Here is a 26,418-nt window from a genome sequence, read left to right on the forward strand (position 1 = left end):
CTAATCAAGCTCAATTTGAGATTTCCTCATGTAGATCTAGTTTCTTAATATTAAAACAACAACAATATGTCACAAAACTAATTTAAAGTGACATATATTCAACATGTTAGTCTTATGCACACATATTTATTGAAACCTTCATTATCAAACAAATTCAAATGAATTAGACTTAGTCAAATTCAAATTCATCAAGTTTGTCAACTTTGTTGGAAGAAATAAATTCAAATATGATAAAAAATTAAATAAGTCATAACACTCTTACACACTTGTTAATTGAGCATTTCATGCTAGCTCATTGTGAAGAGTAACACACATCCTCCTCATTCCAAATACAACAAAATATAACATTGGAGATTATGTTAACTATGTAACAATGGCATTGCCTAAAACATAGAAAACACTATTTTTTGTTCCACAATCAACTCATTCATACATTCATATCGATAAACATGAACTATTTCTTGTTCCACAATCAACTCATTCATACATTCATATCGATAAACATGCACTATTTCTTGTTCCACAATCAACTCATTTATACATTCATATCAATAGACATGCACTTAGTTTAGTAAACATATGCATCTTTTCTTTACTAACAACCTTACTCAATAGTATTATAGGCATACTAAAATTACTCTTTCATGTCCATACATGATCCTTAGGGGTGTTATGGCTATGTTTCATTGGCATTATGATACATAATTGATGATAGCCATTTTGGTTGAACACACACACTCTCTCTCTCAAAGTGACTATCATCAATACATCTGTTGGGGCAATTATATGAACGATATATTGCCACAAATTAAATTTTCAACCAGGGATTTGTAATCAGTAGAGTTGATGCACTGTAGAATTCTGTAGAATTTTTCTAGAAATCAATCAAATCTGATACCATGTAGAAATTTCCCACCTGTATATCAACCTGGTAATGCAATGTACTAAAGCAAAACACTTGATCTACTTCTACAAATAATGTAGCGGAAGCTTAATCAACCATGAGCAACATTAATAAGAACACATATAACTGATAAGAAAGAATCAATCACACATAACATAGAAGAATTTTCCCGAGGAAAGCACCTGCCTAAAACCCCATCTATGTATTATCCTACAAGTGGAAATATAGTCCGGATTACACAAAGCCTTAGCTCGAAAGCTATCCAGCTCTCAGTAAAATCCCTCTACGGCTTATAGACAGTCAAATGCTTCTCACAAACCTTCTCCTCTGCCCTCCAAGCCTCCTATTTCCTTGTTCAGTTTCCTTGGGGTCCAGTGCTGCCACCTGTGTGAATTGGCCTCTTCACACACTCACTAACCTCTAATCTAACTGCACAAACTTGAAGGAGATAAATCCTCATCATGGATGAGCTTCCTTTATAGGAAAAATATTCATCCAACTGATAGTACATTGTGCCACATCTGATCTCAAATGGGTCTTTGACAGAAATAACATGCATCAGTTATCTGAAAATAACAGTTGTCACATGCATGCAAGCATTAACAAACTGAATCTCATTAATTTAACAACTGGTTAAATTAATCTAACTGGACTTGACTCAGTTAACTGAGCCAAATAATTACAACTCATAATTATAACTCATCCTCATCCTTTAATTGATGGTTAAATCCCTCAATCAAAAGAGAAATTGTTGCATGTCCTCACATCGACTTCAAGTTCATAATTCCTTAACTAATTAACTCAAACTAAATTAATTAATTAATTTACAAATTGCTGTTAATATCAAATTCAAATTTTACTTCCTATTTTTAGTCTAGGATTGACTAAAATAGGAATCCACACTGAACTGCTAAAAATAGAAATTTTATTATTAGCACTTCTATTTTTCATTCCCTGTTGCCCAATCCAGCACTGGTACCCAAATTGCTATTTTTAGCACTTCTATTTTTAGCAATTTCTTGTTGCCATTTTCAACACTCCCTCTCAACAAGAAAGGCTTCCTCTCAAACCCAATCCTGTACCCTCAGAATGTTCTGCATGCAACAATTCTACCAAGTGTGGTTGCTTCACCAACTCTCGAAACAAAAAAAACTCCGAACTAACCTCTCTATTGGGCTAGAAACATACTCTAATGCTAAAGCTCTACCTGCTGCTCACAAGTGCTCCCTCTCTGACCTCTGCGCTACTACAACATCTCCATGCATCTCGTACCATTGCACCCTTCTCTATGCTACTCTGCACTGTGCAACACACTTGTGCCTCTCGTATTGTTGCAGCCTGCATGATCTATGCTCTCCTAGGATACCCTGCACTGTAGCTCTCTCTGCCACTCCATTCGTATCTGTCTCTACCCAATTAGTCAGTTCCTGTTACTCCTCATTAGGGCTCTTGTAGCAAAGTCGAATCAAAGAGGTTGGGTACCTCAAGGATCCTGCCCCTATTCCAACCCTCTTGGGATGATCACTCCACATCGCCCCACCTCCTACCTAGAGGTATGGATGCATGTTATCCCTCTGCCCACCTGGCTCGAAGTTTCCCCCTATTGGAGGTCTCTGCATGAGTAGATGTCTCTACTCGATCTCCTCTCAGCTTCCCCTATTGTGGCTGCTCCACAACCTCCTGAAGCTGCTACACCAATCGTGGCTCCTCCACAATTGTCTGAGAATTCTTTTGGCTCTACATGTTGAGAGGTAATTTACTCTCCCTCTCAACCACCAAGTATATAACATTTTCCTTGCTCCTCAAGGTTTTGCATGCATCTTGTACCTCTAGTGCATACAGGTTCTTGGCTAGCACACCAATCTATTTCCACTTTCCCGCTGTCACGAAATTTTCTAGAAAAAGAGCTGATTTTAAATCAGCGATATCTTCCTCATCCGAACTTCGATTCAGACATTTTTTTTTTGGGGGGGGGGGCATTTTTTCGCAAGGAATCCAAATATGCTATTTATCTTTGAAAATTTTGTACGAAAATTTTCATATCTACTCTGCAAACTCTCGGCCCAAAACTCAAAACTTTGAAATCTCATCTCAGTATACTGTTCTCTCCTTGATCACCTGTGCTCCGATACCATGTAGAATTTTTCTACAAATCAGCTAGCTCTGATACCATGTAGAATTTGTAGATTTTTTCTACAAACCAGTCAACTCTAATACCATGTGGAAATTCCCACCTGTAGATCAACCTGGTAATGCAATGTGATAAAGCAAAACACTTGATCTACTTCTACAAACAATTTAGCGAAAGCTTAATCAACCATGAGCAACATCAATAAGAACACATATAATTGATAAGAAGGAATCAATCACACATAACATAGAAGAATTTACCTGGTGAAAGCACCTGCCTAAAACCCCATCTCTGTATTATCATACAAGTGGAAATATAGTCTGGATTACACAAAGCCTTAGCTCGAAAGCTATCCAGCTCTCAATACAATCCCTCTACTACTCATAGACAGTCAAAGGCTTCTCACAAACCTTATCCTCTACCCTCCAAGCCTCCTATTTCCTTGTGCAGTTTCCTTGGGGTCTAGTGCTGCCACCTGTCTGAATTGGCTTCTTCACACACTCACTAATCTCTGATCTAACTGCACAAACTTGAAGGAGATAACTCCTCATCATGGATGAGCTTCCTTTATAGGAAAAATATTCATCCAACTGATAGTACACTATCCCACATCTGATCTCAACTGGGTCTCTAACAGAACTGACATGCATCAATTATCTGAAAATAACAGTTGTCACATGCATGCAAGCATTAACAAACTAAATCTCATTAATTTGACCACTTGTTAAATTAATCTAACTGGACTTGACTCAGTTAACTGAACCAACTAATTACAACTCATCCTCATCCTTTAACTGATGGTTAAATCCCTCAATCAAAAGAGAAACTGTTGCATGTCCTCACATAGACTTCAATTTCATAATTCCTTAACTAATTAACTCAAACTAAATTAATTAATTAAGTTACAAACCACTGTTAATATCAAATTCGAATTTTACTTCCTATGTTTAGTCTAGGGACTGACTAAAATAGGAATCCACACTGAACTGCTAAAAATAGAAATTCTATTTTTAGCACTTCCATTTTTCATTCCCAGTTGCCCAATCTAGCACTGGTACCCAAACTGCTATTTTTAGCAATGCTATTGTTAGCAATTTATTGTTGCCATTTTCAACACTCCCTCTCAACAAGAAATGAATCCTCTCAAACCCGATCCTGTACCCTCGGAATGTTCTGCATGCAACACTTCTACCAAATGTGGTTGCTTCACCAACTCTCAGAAGAAAAGAAACTTCCAAATGATCTCTCTGTTGAGCTAGAAACATACTCTGATGCTGAAACTCTACCTTCTGCTGACAAGTGTTCCCTCTCTGACCTCTGCGCATACTACAACATCTCCATGCATCTCGCACCATTGCACCCTTCTCTATGCTACCCTACACTGTGCAAGACACTTGTGCCTCTCGTATTGTTGCAGCCTGCATGCTCTGTGCTGTCCTGGGATTCCCTACACTGTAGCTCTCTCTATCGCTGCATTCGCATCTGTCTCTACCCAATCAGTTAGTTCCTACAACTCCTCATCGAGGCTCCTGTAGCAAAGTCGAATCAAAGAGGTTGGGTGCCTCAAGGATCCTGCCCCTATTCCAGCCCTCTTGGGACAATCACTCCACATCGCCCCACCTCCTACCTAGAGGTATGGATGCATGTGATCCCTCTGCCCACCTCGCTCGAAGTTTCCCCCTACTAGAGGTCTGTGCATGAGTAGATGTCTTTACTCGATCTCCCCTCAGCTTCCCCTATTGTGACTGCTCCACAACCTCCTGAAGCTACTGCACCAATTGTGGCTCCTCCATAATTGTCTGAGACTTCTTCTGGCTCTGCATGTTGAGAGGTAATTTACTCTCCCTCTCAACCACCAAGTATCTAACCTTTCCCTTACTCAAGGCTTTGCATGCATCTTGTACCTCTAGTGCATAAAGGTTCTTGGCTAGCACACCAATCTATTTCCACTTTCCCGTCGTCGCAAAATTTTCTAGAAAATGAGTTGATTTTAAATTAGCGATATATCCCTCATCCGAACTCCGATTTGAAGCCAATTTTTTTTTTTTTTTTGGGGGGGGGGGGGGTATTTTTCCGCAAGGAATCCAAATATGGTATTTATTTCTAAAAATTTTGTACATAAATTTTTAGATCTGCTCTCCAAACTCTCGGCCCAAAACTCAAAACTTTGAAATCTCCTCTCAGTATATTGTTCTCTCCTTGATCACCTGTGCTCCAATACCATGTAGAATTTTTCTACAAATCAGCTAGCTCTGATAACATGTAGAATTTTGTAGAATTTTTCTACAAATAAATCAACTCTGATACCATGTAGAAATTTACCACTTGTAGATCAACCTAGTAATGTAATGTACTAAAGAAAAACACTTGATCTCCTTCTACAAACAATTTAGTGAAAGCTTAATCAACCATAAGAAACATCAATAAGAACACATATAACTGATAAGAAGGAATCAATCACACATAACACAGAAGAATTTACCTGGTGAAAGCACCTGCCTAATACCCCATCTTTGTATTATCATACAAGTGGAAATATAGTCCGGATTACACAAAGCCTTAGCTCGGAAGCTATCCAGCTATCAATACAATCCCTCTACTACTCATAAATAGTCAAAGGCTTCTCAGAAACCTTCTCCTCTGCCCTCCAAGCCTCCTATTTCTTTGTGCAGTTTCCTTGGGGTCCAGTGCTGCCACCTGTGTGAATTGGCCTCTTCACACACTCACTAATCTCTGATCTAACTGCACAAACTTGAAGGGGATAAATCCTCATCATGGACGAGCTTCCTTTATAGGAAAAATATTCATCCAACTAATAGTACACTGTCCCACATTTGATCTCAACTGGGTCTCTGATAGAACTGACATGCATCGGTTATTCATGAGTGAATACATAGTTATCTAAAAATAACAGTTGTCACATGCATGCAAGCATTAACAAAATGAATCTCATTAATTTAACAACTTGTTAAATTAATCTAACTGGACTTGACTCAGTTAATTGAACCAACTAATTACAGCTCATCCTCATCCTTTAGCGGATGGTTAAATCCCTCAATCAAAGGAGAAACTATTGCATGTCCTCACATAGACTTTAAGTGCATAATTCCTTAACTAATTAACTCAAACTGAATTAATTAATTAATTTACAAACTATTGTTAATATCAAATTCCAATTTTACTTCCTAATTTTAGTCTAGGGACTGACTAAAATAGGAATCCACACTGACCTGCTAAAAATAGAACTTCTATTTTTAGCACTTCCATTTTTCATTCCCTGTTGCCCAATCCAGCACTCGCACCCAAACTGTTATTTTTAGCAATTCTATTTTTTGCAATTTCTTATTGCCATTTGCAACACGCACTATATTTGCTGATAATAGGTAAGTTCCTATGTTTTATTAGTATTACCTAGATAAAAAGTATTCAAAACCAAGACTAAATTCCTCACACAATTTGAAAGAAAAACTCAGAAATAAAATCTTAATCAACAATGTAATCTAATGGTTCTTTCTCGGATAAGAAATCTATCCATTTACAGGCTCATGAAATGAAAATATGGATTCATTTTTGTTTTCTTGTAGCAACTGATCTCAATCACTACACTAGAATCAATTCACTGCATTCAAACACTAAACAAAGCAACCGTGACTAGTCGTGAAAGAAACTCTGCATTCTAGTACAGGAAATGTATGGCAAGAGTGTTAACTAACAACACATGTAAGTGAATGGTGATATCTATGATATTAACTTCCCTATTCTTTAAAATAGCAATCAATTAAATGTGTAGCTTAAGAAATAAAGTTTTCATTCATAACACTAATGAACTGTCACTCAAACATTACTTACATGAAAGAGGACTAAAATAACATCAAAGACTTAACACTACATAAACAAAACTATATGCATAATAACTTTAATAGGAAATTGCCTTGATGGTTTCAGTGGGCCCTTGCTAAGCTACCAAGGAAAGCTTGAAGAACTTACAGAACTAAGAAATTGATTTACACAAGGAACTTATCAATCACTATTCATATCATTAAGTCAAAGAGAAAGATTACAAAACTTAATGGTTCAATCACTTCTTCAGCATAACACTGCTAGAAATTTGGATAATTCTATATATATCTAACTTTCTATAGCTCTCCCTATGTTTCTGTGTCTAACTATGTCTGGCTAGCTATCATCTACAAGCCTTCTCTTATAGAATAATGGCCATTACATTCAATCTTAAAGGATAAGATCAAATCATTACAAAAGAATATACAATTCGCTTTCTTTACATGTTTGGCTTCATCCTCATCACACACAGTGCATGAGTGATGAAGCATATCTTCAATTTTCCATAAAAAGTAATGTGCTGACCAACAGTTCCCTTGGTACCGGAATCACACAGGTGTTGGAACAACAGGTACCAGAATCACACATGTGCTAGAACACAGGTACTGGAATCACATAGGTGTTGGAACACGGGTACCAGAATCACACAGGTGTTAGAACACGGGTACCAAATGAATAGGAGCATGAGTACCAGACCATTGCACTGGTATTGGAAGAGTAGGAGCACATCTATGTGAGCTAATCCAATTAATCAGAAAGTATAAGAAATCAAATAATTATATTTCTACTACAAGAAAACATAAAAATCACGTTTTGAAATATAAATTACCTCATAGATACATAAGGAGGCTAAAAGGTATATTCTGGAAGAAGGTAGGAAAATAGTGAGTAGATTTTGAGGTAAAGTTGATAAAAAATAGAGGACAATATGGGGTATGAAAGCATAAAAAAGGAGACTCAACATTCCCCCATGCCTATGTCATTGTATGTCCTCTTGAAATAAGTGTTGAACCATTCCTCAAAATTATAAAAATGCAGCCTTCTTACAGCTCCTTGTTAATATTTACACCCTTGAAGTATTTCTCCCCTACGGTCGGAAATCCTATAGCTTCCTCTATAGTAGCTTCTGTAATTTCTAATTGCAGGCCTCTAGCTGAACATGTTTGCCATCATAACTTTGAGTGAAGGCTTGAGAAACACCCACATGGTATACTTTAAACTTTTTCAGAAATGAAATCTAGCCAACATGCTTGAATTTTTCTTTACACAATTGTTATTCTGTTGTTTCTTGATAAAACTGGAACATTGGTTCATGTCGGTCTACCCCCATGCCAACTTTAAGAATGGGTCTTAGAAAATTTCTAGGGATAAAGCTCAAAAAGGGTTTAGTATTGGAGTTGACCAGGTATCGAAGATGATAATAGAGTACTGGAAGTGGTGATACATGGTACTGGAAATTGTTGACAGAGTGCCGAATGAATCAGTGGGGGTTCGTGAAATGAATTTCGAAGGCTAAGAAAAAGAGAAATGATGCCCATTTGGCTGACAAAGCCATCCATGGGATCATTTATAATCCGAAATGGAATGGAAACAGTCACATTGTTTCCATAATTACAGGGTGAGCTCATATGGGATGATGATGATACATTGTATGCGGAGCTGATTTAGATGTTCATCTAAGTTAATGGTGACAAATTTCATTCAAGTTCAAGTTAAAAACGATGGAGAGAACATGGTTGATTAGACCGATACATCAGTACAGGACAGTCAATGTCATGGTTATGTTAATCATTCATCATAATCATTTATTTTATGGTTATGGGGTAGTGCTAAAATCATTGTTTAAACAACCCACAGAGGTAGAAGCTCTATCATGAGATATTCAACATATAACACATTTTCTCAAATTATGATCAGTATCCACCCAATCACACCCATGATTATCCCATTCAAAAAAAAATCTTAGAAAAAAGGGGAATAAAGGTGAGTACTTTAGGATTCAGGATATGGATTTAACAATTGATGGTAATAAATATTCATGAGGGTAATTATATATTCATCACATGATTAATATGAATCTTAATAACAAAAAATAAAACAGTGACCTCATACCTCCATTACCGGATCAACACAAGTTTTTTTTTTAGTACTGGATGAATAAAAGAGACTACCTTCCAGTGCTAGATGAACACAGGAAACTGCTTCCTAGTACTAGATCAAGTTTCATAAGATACCCAGGTGCATAGTCTTCAAATTGGAATCATGTAGGCTTCTCTTCGTAGATTATCATGTCCCGAGGGTCAAGCTGAAGTAAGTGCTAGTGAATATTGATGCTGCATGTGAATTTGTTCTGCTGGAAAAAATACAAACAATGCATTGATACAAGAATTTTGAAATTGCAGTGGAAGTGTTAGAAAATGAGACAATGTAAGGCTGAGAGTCCTAAATGACCTAGAAGAGCCAGAGTTGATGAGTGCCAATCTGATATGCTGAAGGAATTCGAAGAATGTGAAATGAAGATGTTGAAAATTGTCCCCACAACCACTCCCCCATGCCTGAGGTTTTGCATGTTCTCGTGCAAAAAAGGTAAGGTATTGAAGAAGTGAGGAGGGTTGCTAAGATGACTCAATAAAAAGGACCATGAAAAACAAAATAATGGAGCTAATGAGATGAATACTGAAAAAAATTAATTTATCTCAAACTTGTTAAAATGGTGTTAAATTCACACCAAGCATAAAATAAATTTCAAATCACTCATTACATAAGATTTCATCAATCTTTAATAGTTTTATGCTCAAGAAAAGAAACCTTTTATAAATTTAAGGGGTTCTCCTTTGTAGGTAGGAGGTTTTTCATGATCACGACAAATGATAAACCGATGAAAAATTAGTTATTACTGACCAAATCCCAGAGTATTATAGTCATCCAAGTATTATAGATAAGCTTTTCAGTTGAGTTTTATTATTTATTTGTGATCATATGTCCCACTTCGAAGATAATTACATCTTAGATATAGTAGGGAAAACTAATGATAGAGGACTCAAGGTTACCTTAAATCCATTCTTTAATCAACAAATTTATGGAGTTTGTTTTTATCCTTGACTTCATCCACACATGCTTCCTATTTATTGTAACACTATGAAGTAACCATCATACGTGTAGACAAAAGCCTTGGTTTGGTTGACAGTTCTTTAGGCAGGATGCCCCATTACCAGCAAGAATCCATAGCCCCGATGGGTTTGCCTAGTGGTATGACAAGTCAATACCTATTGCCAGCAGGTGTCCATAGCCTCGACGGGTTAACCTCTTAAACCTATTTTACGATGAAGGCTCTAGTCCCATGTTTCCTACCATTTTAGATTTAGCTTATGAACATTTCTTTTGCAATTGGTAGATGGGGGAGCGTCTTTATAAATCACCTTAAAGGCATAGGATGATACCTTTCAAAGTGACTTAGATTACATGCATAATGTCTTAGATGCAAATGGTACTTATAGGTACTCAAAGGACATAGCATGAATGATCCATTTTTAATGTGAGATGGATGAGGCTAACCAAAGAATAACCAAAAGACACCTAAAGCCCTACTAATCATAGTTTTCATATATGCTTTCGCTTTTAAAGTAGTGTTCCACTATGAACAAAGACTTCGTTAATTCTCTTGCAGGTATTGATAAAGATGCTCAAAGATCGTGCTTTTGTGTTACGGTTATAGTATTCAAGTTTATTTTTCATCAGTATCATTGTATGGACCTCTTAACTTTGTTTTAATCCCCTTTGTATACAATGGTAACTATATTTTGAGCGACCTTTTTGTATTGATAATAAAAAATCTATATGAATAAAAAATGAAATTCAAAAACAGAAAGAGAAACTATGAATAGTTTAGAATGATCCTTCAATTCAAATTTTATGAAAATGATTGCTTATATCATCTTTGTGAAATAGTGGACTTAAAACAGATAAATCATGAATTCATCCTTTTTAATAACTTAATGAAAAATAAAAGATGTCATCAAATAATCCCCTAGGTGTTCCATTCCATTGATGAAGATGTCTTTTCCGCTTTTAAGAACATTCTTCCAGTATTTAATCATCCTAAATGAACAATAACCTTGGATCCTGATTTTTCTTGCAAATAGAAAATTGGTACCAGAATTCTCGATACTTGGTTAGATGAAATATTGTACTAAACAATTGGTATGCAATACTAGATGGTGTTAATATGAAACAATATCCAACTTTACCTACAATTCGAAACATAATGCTCATAGATTTCTTTATTAAAAAAGAAAAACTAGAAACAGATCTAACTGAAAAGAAATAATAAGTGGGAAAGCAAAGTAATAGTTGAACCATGTTACAGTTGGAAATAAGATTGTGTGGCAATCTTCATTAAAACAATATGCAGATGAAAGAGACCCCAACAAAAATATGTAATAGGAACATAGATCTCCCATTTTCAACTAATTACTTTTTAGTTGTTAACATCCCTATTTAATGAAAGAATGAGAAAGATGTTGCATTCTGTTATAACTAAACTAACTACTATATGCAACATTTATTTATTTATTTATTATCCTATTCTACTTGAGAAAAATAAATCCATCTCATTAAGTATAGGAATATTTCCAATGTAACCATGTGCGTAACAAGTATAAAAATGCATACATACTCAAGTTTAGAATATAATCTTCAATGCATACCTGAGTATGAAGAACCAACTGTTTTAATGATGATGTCAAGGAATAAGGAAGAATGAAGGAGTGATATGGCCTTACAATTTCTTGAAACCAACTTTCGAAAAAATAAAAATGCTTTTGTTTTACCTCCTTATTTGGCTCATTTAGCATATCCTCCTTTATTGTGCCATGCAGATCTTCTAGAATTAGATGACTATCCTCTTGTGTGCTTAGAGGATATGTAGATAGGCATGTCGAAAATTCCTCAATCTCAAGTTCTAATGGTTTCTCTCCATTGGATGTGGTCCATGATTCTTTAGTTTCTTCAATAATATTGCAAGGGTGGTGATCTTCTTATGGTTCAAGGATTTGTTGTTCTTCTATCACTTATAGAGAGGCAAATAAATTATAGACTAGTGTCAAGATTTGTTCTTCCTGAGAAGCAGATATCCCAGATGCTACTAGAATTTGAGAGATTTCTTCCAAACTCTTGATCATCCTTGAATATTGCTTTGCTGGTTGCTAATCCCTATTATGCACATGGATTAGTGTACGTAATTACTATTAAAAATCCTAAATAAATAAGAAGAAAACAAATGCAAGCAAACCAATTATGTACTCAAAGCACCACCATGGTACTAGGATCCTGCTGTCACCAAGTTAGCCATTCACACAAGTTAGGTTTCTCTTCTTTACATGGATTAATCTAAAGGAAAACAAACTTGCAAAGAAAAATAAAGAAAAATGAGGTTTTAGATCATACCTTTAATTCTATGCATATGAAAGAGAAACAGACTTTGGAGCAACCCCACCATAGTGGATGTGTGGCTCTTCACTCACGTCTTACTATCTTCTCTCCGCCCTTAGGTCATCCCCAATATCACTCAAAAACCATGAAAAAGAAAATAATTACCGTTTACCGTTGGGGCAATTATATGAATGATATATGGCCACAAATTAAATTATCAATCAAGATTCATAATCAGTAGAGTTAATGGACAATATGTGTCGGTAATAGGTAAGTTCCTATGTTTGATGAGTATAGCCTAGATAAAAACCATTCAAAACCAAGACTAACTTCCTCACACAATTTGAAAGAAAAATTCATAAATAAAATCTTAATCAACAATGTAATCTAATGGTTCTTGCTCAGATAACAAATTTATCCATTGACTGACTCATGAAATGAGAAGATGAATTCAACTTTGCTTTCCTGTAGCAACTGATCTCAATCACTACATTATAATCAATTCACTACATTCAAACATTAAACAAAGCAACCATGACTAGTCCTAAAAGAAAGTTTACATTATAGTATAGGAAATGTATGACAAGGGTCTTCACTAACAACACATGTAGGTGAACAGTGAGATCTGTGATCTTAGCTTCCCTGTTTTTTAAAATATAAATCAACAATTAAATGTGCAACTTAAGGAATAAAGTTTGCATTCATAAAACTAATGAACTCTCACTCAGAAATTACTTACATGAAACAAGACTAAATCACATCAAATACTTAACACTACATAAACAAATCTATATGCATAATAACTTTGATAAAAACTTTCCTTGATGGCTTCGGTGGGCCCTTGCTGAGATGCCAAAAAAAGCTTGAAGAAGCTACAGAACGAAGAAATCGATTTACACAAGGAACTTATCAATCACTACTCATATCATTAATTCAAAGAGAAATATTGCAAAACTTAATGGTTCAATCACATCTTCAGCATAACGCTGCTGGAAATCTGGATACTTCTCTAACTATTCAACTTTCTCTAAATCTGTCTCTGTGTCTGTGTCTAACTATGTCTAATTGGCTATCATCTACAAGCCTTCTCTTATAGAAGAATGGTCGTTACATTCAATGTGAAAATATAATATCAAATAATTACAAAAAAATACACAGTTCACTTTCTTTACATGTCTGGCTTCATCCTCATGACACATAGTGTAGGAGTGATGAAACATATCTTCGATTTGCCATAAAATGTAATGTGTTCACCAACAATTCCCTCAGTCTCATCGAAGGTCATTCGCTCAATCACTAATCCTAGAAGATATGGTCTGGTACCGGAATCACACAGGTGTTGGAACAACAGGTACCAGAATTACATAGTTGTTGGAACATGGGTACCGGAATCACACAGGTGCTGGAACACGGGTACCAGATCGTTGCGCTGGTATTGGATGAATAGGAGCACGAGTATCAGATTGCTACGCTAGTATCAGATGAGTAGGAGCACATCTATGTGAGCCAATCCAATTAATTAGAGAGTATAAGAAATCAAATAATTCTATTTGTACTACAAGAAAACATAAAAACCATGCTTTGAAATATAAATTACCTCATAGATACAAAAGGAGGCTAAAAGGTATATTCTGGAAGAAGGTAGGAAAATAGTGAGTAGATTTCAAGGTAAAGTTGATCAAGAGGACAATATGGGGTATGAAAGGCATCAAAAAGGAGACTCAACAACATCAATTTAACTCTTTCATAACAATACAAGACAATTTCATTTCTATAACCATCTATAATTTCATGACTTAAAAGTATCTTAGCTTTGAAGGATATTAACCATAATAAGAACAAGGATAATACCTTTAATCTAATGCATTAAGACCACATATAATTAATCATTAGGACTCTTATGCTTCAAGGAGTTCAAGTCATTTCGCAATAAGGCATTGAACTCAAAAATCAATAATGCACAATATTTAAACATGCTATAATTTCTAAAGGGTGAGCATCATTAGGTATTGATGTTAGTATTAATGCATCAACATTTAGACATTCTTATAATGGTCATAAATCATTGTTCAATCAACAATTTCATATAGTTTTAAGTATGGATAAAATAACTAGTGTCTTTATATTAAATATGACATGTTTCTCAATTTAACATGGTATCAAAAACATCCACAAGGTTTTGGATTGATGGTTAATGGGTGCACTGTTAAGGTATTTCTTGCAATAAATCACTAGTTCAAATCTTTAGTTGGTATTAATATTAAAAAACAGAAAACAAAACATAGTACCAAAAATAATGGATGACAATGTTTTTGAGCCCAAATAGCTCCTAATGTTGTAACCTTTGGATCTAGGGCCTAGGCTATATAAGTCCAATGTTTTAGTGTTGTAACCTTTGGCTCTAGTTCCTAACCCACATAGTTCCAACATTCTAGTGTTATAACCTTTGGCTCTCGTTCCTAATCCATATAGGTCTAATGTTTAAACCAAAACTCTAACGCCATGGTATCCAAATACCGTGTATATAGTGAAAGGCTATTTCAAAATTCCTTTCACAAAGCTTAATATTTATCTTTAATACCAAGTTTTAATATTTCCAATTTAAAACAAGAATAAAATTATCATAAACATGTCTATTTTGAAATCGAAATGAAACTTCCAAAAATATGTTGAATCATCATCCTCTTTTTAATCCTAATTCTCTAATATTAAACTCACTTAAAAATTAATATAAATCAAAATTCACTACGACTTCATAAAAATTGACCAACCCAATTTCCGATTTTACGGATAATGTGAACCATACATCACTGCGAAATGATCGAACATTCGATGCCTATCCTACTATGCAAAAGTTAACCCAAGATGAAATGAAATGCAAAAAAATGAATCTGAAATTAAATTATGACGCACCAGGATTTAATCTTACAAAATGTCACTGAACGGAATGGTTTGGTCACATAAAATACTAAATATTCTTCAGGCAAAAAATGCTTTGCATATATTTTAAGCTAAAACTAGAGGATTTCCTCTTCAAACATGACTTGACCCTACGAAGATGTGATTCGACGGACGAAATTCCATTCAACGAATGACCTAGAATGAATTATTTACTTTTTGAAAAAAATGGTTATAGAATCATGCAGTAAAACTATTAACCGATGTCAATTTTAAGTTCAAAATTACTTTCATCATTAATTTGTAGTTTTGATTTGTAAGGAATAAGATAGTAAATAGATAGGCTTCTCTAGAGGATTTTGTGATATGAATTAATTTGGAAATTTTAATTTTAGTACTTAATAAAAAAAATTATTAAAAAAATTTAATTATATATATATATATTTTCAAATTATAATTATAATTTATTTATTTTTAATTTTAAAAATTATAATTATAATTTAGAAGTCATAGTAATTAAATTTTATTAAAATATGTCGCTAACAAAAAAATATGATTGTGTAACTTAATAAGTGAATGGATTTTAACATATGGTTATAAATGTTTTTGTAAATGAAAAGTTTTATTCCAAAGTGCACTAGAAATGTTGTGAGTATCAATATACAAATTTTTATTTATTTTTATGTTAAAAATGAAATTAATTACTCACTTAGTTCTAGAAAAACGAATGCTCTAAAATCAAATAATTCATACAAGAAGATTACATGTAAGTGAAGGCCTCTTTCTTATATACAAAACTGAAATTTCTAAGATGGGCTATCAACATCTTTTAGTCATTTGGTTTATATGGATGCCCTACTTTATTCATATAATATGGACTAATAACTTAAAACTCACTAGTTCTCCATTTATTTGTCATAACCAGATTTCACTATTTGTAATTCATAATACTATTCATAATTACAAACTATAATGCAATAAAAGATCAAATTGACTAGTGAATAATGCATTCTCATTCTATACTCCACAACAATTATCCAATTCATGAATCTGGAATTAAATCTTAGAATAAAACTTCCAATATCAAAATTCACTCAAAAAACTACTGAACATAAGATCTAAACTAGAATATAACGTAGATTTAAAATCATAATAAATGAAAATGTTAATATAACTTTAAATAAAATAATGTAATGATTCAATCGAATAATTATGAATTATAAACCTATGATTTTTTAAATATAACATCACTATTATATTTAAAGTTTAAAAATACATATTTATATGATTCGAAATAAAATTATGAATTCTAAATTAAGTTTAAGTTCAAAATTTGAAAACATATACACATAAATATTTATGGATAAAAATAAAATGTTAAATATAAAATCAAATTTTCAAAATTTGAAAACATATACCCATAAATATTTAGGGATAAAAATTAAGTGTTAAACATAAAATCAGTTTTGAAGGTAGAAACATATACAAATGCTTGTGATGACACAATTAATTTTATTCATTATTTATAACCATCCAATCTTGGATATGATTTTGGAAAATATTAAAAAAATTTATGATACCTTTTATTACAGTTATTAACATCTTTCCACAAATATTTTGCAAGCAAACATTTTTTTTTCTCTATAAATACATTGCAAATATACATTTTTATCACAATAATTCATGCATTTCATTACAACTTAATACATATAGAATAATCATAATCAATGTATATATTTACAAAATATTGAAATATTCTCTATCATGTAAAATCAAAATCACCAAAATTTTAAATCACATATTCATTTAAATAACCATATGAACTCCTCTTTAACAAATTTAATTAATATGCATAGCTCTTAAAAAGCACAGAAATTTTTTATTTTTATTTTTATTTTTTTAATAAGTTTTTTTTAATAAAATATTATATATATGAGACACAAAATAGAGAATATCCATGGTAAAGTTAACCTAAAAAAATTGCCATTATAAGATTTTTTTTTTTTTTTTTTTTTAAAAGTTGAGATAAAAGTATTGTAATTATAAAACCTTTTTAAGTTAAGGTATAAAATATATTTGTAAGATTTTTTTTTATCAATATTATTTTTTAGTCACACATAAAACATATAAAAAAAAATTCAAAACTTTAAATAGAACACATTTTCATGTTTCTGTTTCTATATATATAAATATATAATTTTTCAATTAAAAATATGATAAGATTTATCTATTGAATAATGACTCTAATAAATTTAAAATGTAGAATAATTTTCTAAACAACTTGGAGCTTTATTATACTTGGTCTTTCTACCATTACTCTTTAACTAAACTATAATATTACTTAAAAAAAATTATAAAATATAATTTCCTCAAACTATTTTCTCAAACTATAATACTACTAACAAAAAAATAGAAAATATGATTTTCTAGAATTTTTTTCAATCCCTTAAACCAAACTATAATATCACTTAAAAAAATTAAAAAATATAATTTTACACACAATTGGCTTCCAAGAAATTTCTAACCAAATATAATATCCTCAAACCATTTTTCTCAATCTTCAAATAAAATAAAATTATCAAAACAAATCTTAACAGCCATATTATCCATCCCACACAACATAATGTAATTCACTCAAACCTTTTTCTCAATCACGCAACACAGTGTAATTTACTCAAACCATTTTCTCAATCTTCAAACACGATTAGATTATTAAAACAGTTCTTAACAACCACGTTATCTATCCCACACAACACATGAGCCACTTAGAAGTGTTTCCTCCGGCTCAAGCGGCAATTAGAAATATCATCGCTTTAATACTATTAAATTCGAGGCTGGTGATAAATTCACTTCTTACCTATCCGAAGGAGTTGTTTATTTTTTAATAAGTAGGCAGTACGTATGTCCAATGAAGTTTTATGCATGTTTAACACTAATTCAGCGAATTTAATTTGAATACATTTTTATGCATGTTTAACACTAATTCAGCGAATTTAATTTGAATACATAGCTTTTAAAGGGAAATAGCATTCATTCCCAAACATTTTTAGGAATCGGGTCAATACTCCTTAAGATTTGTATGATTGCGATAGTCGTCATCAATGGAGCAACGGCGAATCGTTCCACAGTGGCTCCCATAGCTGCAGAGAGTCAACATCGTCGTCTAAAATGTGCAGTGGTGCATTGTAAAATTCATGTTGGGCAGTCATGACAGCCAGCCCCGCTTCTGTGGAAGCCAATTTCGATTGCAACTCTGCTACTTTTTGCTGGAGATGGTTAATAACTCCTAAACAGCCATGGACAGGATCTCTGGCTCTTTCTTGCGCTTCGTACACTATACTGCTTGCCGCATCACCCCGCTGCTCCGCTGGAAGATCCTGTAATATTGGATAATCATCACACCATTACTACATTAATTACTAATCTCAGACCTACAAAATCAGTATGAGCAGCTGTACTAAACTGGTTTTTATTTCCTTTGCATTTCCAACTTGTAAAGCTATTGAACAAACCCGTAGCATTCTCATGACGTTTGCTTTCCCGAACACTCTGTGGACCAACAGGAACTTGTCGACTTGTTCCTGAGGAAAATATGGCGCTAGCACGAATTCCTCTCTACATTTCTTTCTCTGCATCTTGCAAGCAGCGCACCGAGATGTGGACAGAGTGTCGTTCATCTGCAAAACAAATGCACACGAAATCTCTTTGGTTAGGGTTAGGGTAGGGTTTTTTTTGAAGTATTATTGTTTTACCTTCAGAACACATGAGACTTATGTCACCAATAGTATTGCGTACCTTTCTATTTCTCCCACAGTTTTCCGGAGCTGTCACCTTTACCCCTCCCCCATAGCCAACACTGCTCGCACACTGAACTCGGAACGCTTCGCTTCTGGCTTTCATTTTATACCCTCGAATCTTGGGAACTAATGCCCCTATCCTCAATAAATCTTCTCCCTATATCTGTTGGTTGAACGGAATGCCAGCTTCGGAATGCCCAGGCAACGTAGTTATTATATGTTTATAGCTGGGGTGGTTCCCTGTTAGCATCACAAGTAGGGATAAGTCACTCTTTAAATTGGGCAGTTTTTACATTTTCTTAATGGATCCAGGGTTGGAATTTCACAATACAGTTACTGGTCAAATTTGAGGGTTTTTACATTTTTAAAGTTAATTTCCTAATATCAAATAAAAATTTAGAGGACTTTTTAAAATTTTAAATTGTATTTAACAAGCAAATCACCTTCTAATATCAAATAAAAATCTTACTGATTTTATAAAATTTTAAACTATATTTAACCAACAAATTACCCCAAATAAATTGCCTGTCAAATTCCATCTCTGAGTATTACATGTGGTTGACATCTCTGAGTATTACATGTGGGATGCTTGTTTTTGGCTGCATTACAGCAAATCAAATGAATTCAATTAGAATTAATGAATTCAATACAACCAGTCAAATAAGTTTAATCAAAATAAATGATTTTAATTAAAAACCTTACAAACATTTCTCTTATTTCTCGTCTTATTCAAATTGGTTTATTAGGCAACAAATCCTCGGAAGAGGCGAATCGGTCCGCAGAAGGGTCATGATATCTATAAAAAAACGCGTTGCCCCTGTTGCCCGCCGTAATGGGGAGCTATCCGTTCACACCCGTACACTGGATGACCGACATTTTTATGGCTAACAACTTTTTGTGGACGCCAGACCAACTGGCATGGATGCCTCAACCAGTCCACATTCATTTTAAAAGGAATTTCCACCTACTATAAAGTTATTGAGAATAATATAAAGCAGTGTAAAGGATTTTTGGTTTTAGATTTATATTCATTTTAAAAGGAAAATAAATAAAGATAATGTTGAGAATAAGATAAAGACGTGTAAAGGCTTTTTGGTTAAGGGTTGGTGTGGCGAGACCATTCGCGACCCTTGATGATTTTGACAGCTTAGATGCCTTTGGGTTGTGGTTTCTAAAGCCACAAAGCCTGATATAATCTCTAAAGAACTCAAACAACTTGACAAACGAAAAGAAAAAGTGAGGATGATGAAATCACCACCTCATGAATGCCTTCATTGCACCACAAATCCCTAATATGAATTAGAGAGGACAAATGGTGAAGTATAGGAACATTCTTGTTGCATGCTTTTGGCATGGTGGTGGCAACAAAAGGTTAATGCAATTATGAACAAGCATGGGAAGGTAATGAGGTCTCGGACCCTAGTACATTTTTCCATCTCAACTCCTTCAAGTCGTATGGATTAAATATTGTGGTGCCATCGTGGGAAAAGCAATTCATGACAAACATGGCAAATGGATGATTTTAGAGGAATGTTTCAACTTTTGTTCAATGACATTTGTAATTTTCAAGGTATGTCAAACCTTATGGTTTATTCTTCCATTGTTTTAGGCTTAGTGTACTTTATGTCAACCATTTCACCAACGATAATGTCTATGCTAGCATGGTTGATGAGCTTGTAGGGCTCCTATTTTGGGTTAAGGAGTTTGATCCTAGTAAGTTTGTTTTCTTTTTCTGTAAGCCAACAGGTTACATTTGGGTTGAATTATATCTATGGCCATTAGTATTCATTTTAGAAAAATCCTATTATGATTTTCCTTTGTTAATAACCAATTGTCATGGGTCTCCGTTCTTAACTAAAGGTCCTAGTTACTGCCCAATTACTTTTATTCCTTTTCTTCTATTCCATGAGCCCTTTTTCTGCATTATATTTTCCCCTCCATTATCAAAAAATTATTTGCTCCCCCCCCCTTCCATTATCAAAAAATTATTTGCTCCCCCTCCCCCCTCCCCTTCCTATCATTGAATGGTCATCCAAATTGTGCTTCAATATATTTTCCAAGAAGTTGGTTTTAAATGACCATGTAGTGGAGATGTGGAGGTTGTGGTGGTCATGGTGTTTAAGGCAGAAGCAATAGGGACAACAGGGGCATGCATGACTTGTAGGTTTAAAGAGATGCATAGGAGGTAGCCATTATATATTGGGAATAAAGAAATGCTTATACTATCTATCTCCAAGTTATTTATTTCATTGAATCAACCATTGTTGATTCACCTACTTGCCATGATGGATTATAAGGTATCCTTTTAAGTGTCTTGTTCTTTCCTCCATTCTTCTCCTAATTTGAGACAATGCCTTAAAAAGCTTTTTCATTGGCAAATTTAGAAGATCTTTTGGAACTGAAGTAAATCGAGTTTACCTCACTAAAGCTTCCCCACGTACTTTGGTCAAAGTATCAATGATGTGGCTTGTGGTTCAAATCTTTTGGAGCTAAACTAAATTGAGTCTACCTCACTAAAGCTTCCCTCCCTACTTTGGTCAAAGTATCAATGATGTGGCTTGTGATTTTATGAATATGGTGGACATTCATATTATAATAAAAATGTATTATTGAGTCCTCATGTATTCAACAATTTGCGGCTAATCTTAAAAGGATTTGAAGAGAATGAGTTGGAGTAGTCATTAAGAATTTCTTAAGAAGATTAAGTATATAAAGTTGGAATCGCTTTCTACTTATAGATTTTAGAAGTCCTGTTAAGAATTTAGTGTGGTCCCATTTCATCATTCAAAAATCGATTGATTCATTGAACCAAATTTCTTGAGACGAAAAATTATTTTATAGTGAAAAGAGATTTGATATCTTTCAACTCTTGGTAGATCTAAAATTAAAATAGATCTAGAATAGTTTTATATAATACCTGCCTTTTGACTTTTATTGAAACAACTTATCACTACTTTAAAAATCTCTTCTACTTCTCATTAGTTCATTAGTAACATTTTTTAATCAATAAAAATCCAATATGTATATGAGCGCGTGCTAACTTACAGACTCATAAAAAAGTTAACCATATATATATATATAAAATCCAATCTTAATAACACAACTAATTGAGAAAAAAGTATTCAAACCCCACGCGACTACTAATATCCTTTCTTCTCTTCCTTGTCGAGATTGTAAGCTAGCATGCTCGTCCAATATAACCATAGGAATGTTAAAATTTGACCATATAAACTTGCTTGAACCCATACATAAACCATGAATCCACTAGCCACCGCAAGATCTTTTCTCTTTGCGATTTTACCGTGATCACGACTACAACTTCGATAGATAGTCACTAGACTATATAGTTTTAGGGTCTTAAAAGACAACATTGCTAGTTTGATTGTAAGTTTAGTGTATTCAACATGATATGAACTAATAGTTAAACAATATATGAATTAATAGTTAATTTTGCTCATATCTATTCGACACCGAATCTATAAGTAAAAATCTCAAAATAGAGACATGCACCACTAAAACCATGAAGTTAATTTGAGTATTGATAACCAAAAACATGTGCGATGGACAAACTTTGTAATCGTTGTCATTGTGCGCAACATCATCTATTACGCAGCAAGAAGTTGAAATCAACGCATGTGATGACGTTTCTATGATGGCAAATATTCATATATCTCCATTCTCTACCAACGATACACCAGCTATCCAAATCACAATTGATACAATGTCATATTTCCATCGTCAACCCAACCACGCCACCCTTTTAAATCCAAGACGCAGCGTTGGCAAGCACGCCATCCAATTCAGAATTCACTGCTTGACGACTTTATGTTGAATCCTAGATTATATACTCATATACACCAAATGACAATCCACCAAGTTTGCACGAGTTGTGTGAAATCTTGTGAGTTCACTTCAGCTAATTAAAAGTATCTTTAAAATACAATACAATAGCAATGGCATACCCATCAATTGAAATAGAATATTAAATTATCTCATAGTCTAAATTTTCTTTTTAAGGGTGGTTTAGTGACATTGAGTGGTTGCTAAATCTACGAGAAAATCTAGGTAGATTAATCTGAAGGGATCTACTCGTCGGCAAAACTAACCAGGCCTAGGCCTAACCCCAACGGTATTGAGGATATTTGACCCTGTGACCTCCCGATAGGTGATGTAATTAGCAACAGGAAATCAACCAAGCGAGCTATCCCTTTGCTTACTCAAAATAGGCTATAATTTCACCCAAAAAACAATAGAAAATGCGGCATAATTTTGAAAAAATCTGGCATTTTTTTTTTTAAATCTAGGTTATAGCTACCAAGTTTCTAAATTTTAAGTGTTCACAGATTCGTCATGCACTGAATCCATTTCCACTATGAAAAAATGATTTAAACACCCGAAATCAAATTTTTAAAATTTATTTTTTTATTAAAATGCCATAGCAAATTCATCATCCAAACAAAAAATATGACCTCCATAAAAGACCTTTTAATTATTAACAAGTTTATAAAAATTATATTATAAATGAATATGTAAATAATAAATGATTTTTTACCACTCAAAAAATATATAAGGTGAATAAAAAATAAACAAAATTATAGTATTAAACCTATTTAATAATGCACTTGAGAGTTTTGTTTGACATAATACCCCTTTATACTTTCTTCTTTAAGTATAATGGAAAACTTTATCATAGATAATATATTGTATCTTACGTCATTCAAACTATAATTTCGAAAAAACAATTATTTAATACAAAATTATATATAGTATTAATTAGATCCAATGTTATTTACTCGTTTTTTCAGGTTGGAGTATTGATATAATCCATGTTCCTTGATCCAATGATAATCTATTTTTTGATAGTTTGTTTTTATTTTTTTTTATTTTGTATGAGTGATATAAAGAGAGAGTGAAAAAGATGTAAATAGAAGATGTACATTTTCATATAATGAATATAAATAGATGTATATCATCATATAGTGGTTGAAATTTCTCTAAACTAGTCTTTTATGTATCTATTTATGCATTTATTAAATAAATAGGGGTGAATCATTAAATATTTGAATTTGTTATACACTAATATCTTGTGTTAGTTTCAAAACTAATTTGAGAGTCAGAAATTTGCATTCATTATTAATTATATATGTTATTTTAACTTTGAATGAAATGTTGTGAATTGAAGATAGATATAAATTTGTCCTTGATCTTCTTTTAGGAGGAATCCCTTGTGATCCATCATTAAAGTATGTCCCTTGGATGTCCTTAATAATAATTGATTTTTTCATCTAATGAATGATTTGATTCTTGTGAACCTATCTCTAAGATTTCAATATGTTAAGTTCCTAAACAACAAATTTCAAACTACCCAATCTATGCTAAAGAATAGGTTCTTTGATCTTCTCAGTATCATTTTTCTATACCAAGATCTAAATGCCCCTTTTATGTCTTCCCATTCTTAGGAATTTCTTAGTCCAATCTCCTTTCTATGTCTTTCCATACCTCTTTTTTATGAGGGAATAACATAATTAAATGTGTAATAGTTTCTTTTGCTTGTTGACATAAGCCACACCATCCAGGACTTATTAAAATTTACTTTTACAACATCCTCTAGGTGGGATATCCATTGTTTAATATCAATTAGAAGAAAGTTTTGTCTTTTGAAGGGAATATTAATTTCGATATAGTTATCCAACACCATTTATGTTATCCCTCACTCTATACCTTAGCAAGAGCTTTGTAACCTATTTTGGGAACATAGGGACCAATTGATTAAGTAACCATACTAGTTGACCACCATCTTCTCTTAATTGAACATCACTATTTGTTAATGTGTTAATGTATTTTTCATGCCTTAACATATTCTTCCCCAAACCCACTCCTCCCATGTTAGCCAATTTTGTTTCCAATTTATTGACCTTTCCCAATGCATGAACTATTTAAGAGTATAATAGCCTTTACTTCTTATCTATAAGAATCATTGGAGGATGTAACCTGTGCATTCCTTTGCTTCCTACTCATGGATCAAGGCCAATATATAGTATTCTCCTTTACCAACTTGCCAAACGAATTATTTGCCTACCAAATGAAATGTTGAGTTAATAGATTTCTAGGTAATTGAGGCATTATGAACTTGTTCTACAAGGTTCCTTACCTAATCCTTTAAATAAGCGGGAGAAATATACAAGTAGCTCTCCTTACCTATACTCATATCATTTTTCGTTGAATTAATCTTCAATCATTTTTTTCCCAAGAGCCTTAGTCAAGATAAAGGGGTTTTCTAAACCCTAACCTTCATTTGATTTTATAAAGTTAGTTTTTTTCACAAACCCAAAATAATCCTTTCTTCTTTTGATCCCTTCACCAAATAAATTTTAGCATAATGTTTTGATGACTTCCAATACACCTTTTGGAACCAAGGAAAGTGACTTATTAATATTATATGACCCCTCTAGAGAGCCACCAATTAAACCACATGTTTAACGGATAGGTATTCTAATCCCTAATATTTGTGTATGTAATTATTATCTCTAATTATTGTTTGTATTAGAAGATTATCGTTTCTAATTTGGTGTTATGAATAGTTTATATTTTCTTTTTTTTTTGTGACTAGTTGAGATCTTAAATCTAACTAGATCTATTACTGTATTTCCGTTAATAATTTCTACAAGCTTGTTCAATATTTATCTCCTAGTTTGCTGAGGTAGTTCTCAACAATGTTAAGTTATATAAGAATGTGATTGCCTTAATAAAATAAATAGAGTTTCTATTAATTCTTTTTGTGCATGGATTCATCTCACTTCCCACATCATTGGTATTAGATTACTTTCTGATCCAAATTTGAGTAAGTTTGGGTATTGGCTTATGATATTTTTTTAATTCAATACCCATTGCTAGAGTTTTTTCTAGGTATCATTTCTTAGATGCACTAACAACACTCTGCAAAATGATTTGGCAGCATGTGCTTATAAAATTTGGGTAAACTAGATTGAGCAGAGATTATGGGATGCTCAATCCTATTTTTTTTAATACATAAATAAATTGATTAATTTAGATATACAAGGTAAGATGAAATATATATTACAATACTTAAGCTAAATCTATTAACCAATGTGGAAAGTATGGAAAAAAGGAAATACTTGTAAATTATTGTGTTGCATTTCAAGGATCCTCTTTTGGCTAAACTTCTCAAAAACATGGCAGATGAATATGGGTTTGATCACCAAGATATCATTAATATTTCTCTAGAATCCCTGGATTTTAAAAACCATAGAAACTCATTGGCACAAAACACAAAGGTAAAACAAGTTAGTTAATGGGGTTTTATCGAAATAAAATAAAATAAATTGCAACTCTTAACTAAATGAGAAATTAATTTGCTATTAGATCATTTACGATAAACTTGATTAAAGGTATTATTT

General features: G+C 33.1%; 1 pseudogene; it reads right to left on the bottom strand.

The window, feature by feature from the left end:
- Nucleotides 1-18,301: 18,301 nt before the first annotated feature.
- On the bottom strand, nt 18,302-19,103 carry LOC149153188 (LOB domain-containing protein 23 pseudogene; annotated as a pseudogene).
- Nucleotides 19,104-26,418: the final 7,315 nt, after the last annotated feature.

This window comes from Pinus tabuliformis, chromosome 9 (assembly GCF_031772625.1).
Source record: "Pinus tabuliformis cultivar Carrire ecotype Pingquan chromosome 9, CPIR1, whole genome shotgun sequence".
Taxonomy (NCBI): domain Eukaryota; kingdom Viridiplantae; phylum Streptophyta; class Pinopsida; order Pinales; family Pinaceae; genus Pinus; species Pinus tabuliformis.